The 3,126-nt window shown below is 43.2% G+C and overlaps 1 pseudogene; it reads left to right on the forward strand.

Moving 5' to 3' along the window:
• Window positions 1-2,173: 2,173 nt before the first annotated feature.
• Window positions 2,174-2,291, forward strand: LOC124799401 (annotated as a pseudogene).
• Window positions 2,292-3,126: the final 835 nt, after the last annotated feature.

Genomic DNA, 3,126 nt, shown 5'->3' on the forward strand with positions numbered 1-3,126 from the left:
ATGACCTCAGAAGTTAAGTCCCATAGTGCTCAGAGCCAGCCATGAGTTTGTCTCCATAGCTTTACACGTCCAACCGCATGATACAATTTGAAACGAGACTCGTCCGACCAGGCAACATGTTTCCAGTCATGAACAGTCCAATATCGATGATGACGGGCCCAGGCGAGGCGTAAAGCGTTGTGTCGTGCAGTCATCAAAGGTACACTAGTGGGTTTTCGGCTCCGAAAGCCCATATCGATGATGTTTCGTTGAATGGTTCGCACGCTGACACTTGTTGATGGCCCAGCATTGAAATCTGCTGCAATTTGGGAAGGGCTGTCCTTCTGTTACGCTGAACGAATCTTTTCAGTAACCGTTGGTCCCGTTCTTGCAGGATCTTTTTACGGCTATCGGAGATTTGATGTTTTACCGGATTCCTGATATTCACGGTATAATCGTGAAATGGTCGCACGAGAAAATCTCCACTTCATCGCTATCTCGGAGATGCTGTGTCCGATCGTTCTTGCTCCGACTATAACACCACGTTCAAACTCACTACAATCTTGATAACCTGCTATTGTAGCAGCAGTAACCAATCCAACAACCGTGCCAGACACTTGTCTCATATAAGCGATGCCGACCGAATACGCGTGTCTATACCTGTTTCTTTGCGCTTCATTGTGTTTTGGATATCAGTGTTGGTTCAGCGCACAATACTGTCCATGACGCTCTGGTATTCAGTAAAGTGCCCTCAAGATGGGTGCCACATCAGTCGACTGCTGAGAAAATATATCACCGCGCCGATGCTTGTTATAAATCGGTGTGTCATCTGCAGGTCGAAGATAATGGATTTATGGACAAAGTAGCCACAATATATGAAATCTGGGTGCACTGTCAACTGCTTGAATCGAAATGAACGAGCAAGTAACAGCATTATATCTTTTCACAAATCCACAAATATTCCGTACTCAATCATCACAAGGAAAATTCATGATTAATCTCTGTTGTAAAACAGAAGGGATAGTTTTGGAGCAGGCACGGGATTATCAGTAACCAGTAATACACCAATCCGTTAGGAAATAAGTTTCCGGATGCAGTCAGGGGAAAACGAATTGGAATTCTAACTTCATGTGTTTTGTAGCAACACGACATTGCTCGTTCTCATTCTGAATGAATGTTTAAACGTACAAAATTACAAGATATGAAATTTTAATTTCTTCAGCACCCCTCCTACACTTCAGAGCTCGCCCCAAGTGACATTTTGTGTGTTCGAAGGGTTCTAAGAACAACTGAAAGGCAAGAATTTCAGAAGCTATTAAAAGATAAAAACTGCAGTGCACGAATGGCTGCATTCATAATGAAAATAATTCTTCTCGTGAGGTACCCGTATGATTCAGAAACAGTGGAATGCAACGTTGCCCATCTTAAGAGCTAGGATGGTAAATTATATATCACTAATTTTTCTGTATTACCTCAAGTGCATAACAATAAATTATTAATACTGTCAAATGAAAAACACCGTTAACATGTGCATTTTGTGTTCCCAGGCAGCCGGCCGGAGTGACCGTGCGGTTCTAGGCGCTACAGTCTGGAACCGAGCGACCGCTACGGTCGCAGGTTCGAATCCTGCATCGGGCATGGATGTGTGTGATGTCCTTAGGTTAGTTAGGTTTAATTAGTTCTAAGTTCTAGGCGACTGATGACCTCAGAAGTTAAGTCGCATAGTGTTCAGAACCATTTGAACCATTTTTTTTGTTCCCGGGCAAAACTGACTGGAAGACATTTGCTCTCAAAGCTTCCAGTTAACATTTTTTTCTCTATCACTCTATCTAGAAGATTTGTCTTGCTTTTTATCCTTATTTGCAATGATTCAATATATATACTTCAAAATGTTAATTTTTCATTGTTTTTTTATCTTTGATTTCCGTATCATTTTGCGAACATCACTCTTTCAGGATTGTATGCATGTAGGTTTATAGTTAGCAGCCTCACGGCCAGTTTAAGTAATTAATTGAACCAGTTAAGCAGTAACAAATTAATTATACTGTAAATTAAAGACTCACTGTTCATTTAAGACATTACATTTCTCGCTCGACGTGGACAAGTCTTAAAAGGATACAGAAAAGCTCTTGATTTCGATTACATTTATGTGTTTCATGTACCGAACATTATATTCTACCATATCAAACATATGGCCAACGGCCTTTCCGCAGTGGTAACACCGGTTCCCGTCAGATCACCGAAGTTAAGCGCTGTTGGGTTGGGCTAGCACTTGGATGGGTGACCATCCGGTCTGCCGAGCGCCGTTGGCAAGCGGGGTGCACTCACCCCTTGTGGGGCAAACTGAGGAGCTACTTGATTGAAAAGTAGCGGCTCCAGTCTCGTAAACTGACATACGGCCGGGAAAGCGGTGTGCTGACCACATGCCCCTCCATATCCGCATCCAGTGACACATGTGGGCTGAGGATGACAAACGGCGGGGGCGGTAGGTGCCGTTGGGCCTTCATGGCCTGTTAGGGGAGATAGATATATAAAACATACCCAAATTAGGTGCTGGACTAGGTCTCAGAGATGACTATTGACATGCAAAGGGAAAGTAGTTACAGCTAAGCAACCCAAACACACAGCTCAGACTTTTCGACTTAAAGCTCCAGCCGCCCTCTGATATTACTGTGTCATACTGCGCGTGGATGACAACTAATGTCATACTGTGATGCATAGCATTCGAGGAAATGCGTATAGAAGCAAACTGGAATTAATTTCTTGTGACGTGAGCTTAATTTCGTTTATAGACGTGGTTTCTGCGGTTTACCTGAGAATTGTATCAAGAAATCACACGAGCTGTGAAGAAAAAGTTTCCACGTTTCACACACCTACTAAGTATGTGATTTGTTCACAAAGTCGTGGTAACCTCCGAGGAGCACCCTGGTTGGACTGTTTCCCTGTCTCTAAGAAGCTGAAAATGGAATAGTGTACGAAGTTTCGAAACAATAAAGAAAGATTTGTAATAATTTTTTTCACTGTGGGTACACCTCCGCAGTCCTGGTAAACATTGAAATCCCAGCGTCACGGTACCGCACACGCTGCATGAGGAGCCAAAATAAAGCGCACAGCCCACTGATAAAGTGGGGCATTGCGCGGAAATTC

This window comes from Schistocerca piceifrons, chromosome 5 (assembly GCF_021461385.2).
Source record: "Schistocerca piceifrons isolate TAMUIC-IGC-003096 chromosome 5, iqSchPice1.1, whole genome shotgun sequence".
Lineage (NCBI taxonomy): Eukaryota > Metazoa > Arthropoda > Insecta > Orthoptera > Acrididae > Schistocerca > Schistocerca piceifrons.